A 1,977-nucleotide genomic window follows, 5' to 3' on the forward strand; every position below is an offset into this window, starting at 1 on the left:
TAGTAAGTTTTCACAATGATATAAATGAAAAAGCATTGATGACGTACCAGCAATGAGTCCAAAGAACTTAAAAATTATGTGACATAATCTATCTCTATTCCAGCAATTCTGAAAATGAGCCATCCGCTTCAAGCTGGTGGGGCTGTAATTGATTTTCCTGTCTCCCACTGAAAAGGTCCATACACCCCTGCTACAATACCTCAAAAGGATATTTCAGATTTCAATATCTCATGGTTCCAGGGTCCCCCCTGCCAGGGAGTTGATTAATTTGCCTAAAAATTATAATATTTTTGAAGGCCCAATACCATTTGAAGGCCCAATACCAGTATATTTTTATTAACTTTTTTTCAGATATGTTATATTGTTGTGCAATTCATTGTTTGGATGCTACCAATCTGTCTCTTATACACATCTTTGTGGGATGATGTGGAACTTTGATCGCCTTGGGAACAACCAAGCTCCACAGACATTTGAGAAGTCTGTGAGGCTGGAATGGTTTCTTCAACTGTGTCATCCTCCACAGCTTCATGCATTCCATGCAATGCACTACCCTCAAATTCATCATCATGGTAGCATTGAGGCAGCTCTCTAGCATTTACTTTTTTATTATGCAGTAAATGTGTTCCTTGATTGAAGGCTCCAGTGGTTTCTTTGGAACTATCTTGGCTAGTATCCACATTATTGTAAGGGATCTTCTTTTTCAAATTTTCACGACAAAGCTTTTTAACAGGAATTGGTGATGTTGATAGAGGCATTTCCTTTAGATATAAAAATATATTTAAAGTAAATAATAGATGAGGGTCTCCCTCTGATTAAAGACCCCTCCAATTAAACACTACTATGGTTCCATATTAACAAATGTTTTTCATTTTATTATTCTAATTAAAGACCAAACTGCTAAAGATCATAGTGGTATTTACCACTTGCACCTTTGGTTGTGGCCTACCCAGGCTTCTACACATGGGTTTATATGCAAGGGGGGTTTGGGAAGATCGCATGACACCCCCTTACCTCAAATTTTTCATAGTAAGTTTTCACAATGATATAAATGAAAAAGCATTGATGACGTACCAGCAATGAGTCCAAAGAACTTAAAAATTATGTGACATAATCTATCTCTATTCCAGCAATTCTGAAAATGAGCCATCCGCTTCAAGCTGGTGGGGCTGTAATTGATTTTCCTGTCTCCCACTGAAAAGGTCCATACACCCCTGCTACAATACCTCAAAAGGATATTTCAGATTTCAATATCTCATGGTTCCAGGGTCCCCCCTGCCAGGGAGTTGATTAATTTGCCTAAAAATTATAATATTTTTGAAGGCCCAATACCATTTGAAGGCCCAATACCAGTATATTTTTATTAACTTTTTTTCAGATATGTTATATTGTTGTGCAATTCATTGTTTGGATGCTACCAATCAAAACATTTTTTTTTTCATTTCAGTGTTTACACTTGGCAAAAAAAAAAAAAAGTCGTTACCAGTCTAATTACCTAAAATCGTGTGCTTAGCTAGTATTGTATTTACATGTTTTAGTAAATATCACAACAAAAAATATCACAGCAACAGCCTAGTCTACCATCTGTCTTTATAATAACCACATATCCCATATACATATACATATATTGTATATAGGATCTGTGTAATAACTAACCAAAGACCTGACGCCAGGCACTAGCCTACCTACCCGCGCCTACACTACACACCGACCATGGGAGAGGGATTACCGTTTTATAGCACCAAGCAAGGAGCTTAAAAGCTCATTTGAATAAATAGATGTCGTGCAACAGATACAACCTTACTTACTGCACTCTAGACTAGGCATAGGCCTAGAGTCCTCTGGAACGTGGGGTTTGGCAAAACAAAGTGTCAAACTTCTATTTATCTACTCGGAAAATTGATTATGAGCAAGCCAGTAAGTACAACACTTTCTACAACAAGCACAGACAAGAGCATGGGACTAATGTTATGCAACACA

General features: G+C 37.2%; 1 pseudogene; it reads right to left on the minus strand.

The window, feature by feature from the left end:
- The window catches only part of LOC117120083, a 7,884-nt pseudogene extending 5,907 nt beyond the window's left edge, over nt 1-1,977 (minus strand).

Source organism: Anneissia japonica, unplaced genomic scaffold (assembly GCF_011630105.1).
Source record: "Anneissia japonica isolate Jap-2015-1 unplaced genomic scaffold, ASM1163010v1 scaffold8210_len164512_cov191, whole genome shotgun sequence".
In the NCBI taxonomy this organism is placed as follows: domain Eukaryota; kingdom Metazoa; phylum Echinodermata; class Crinoidea; order Comatulida; family Comatulidae; genus Anneissia; species Anneissia japonica.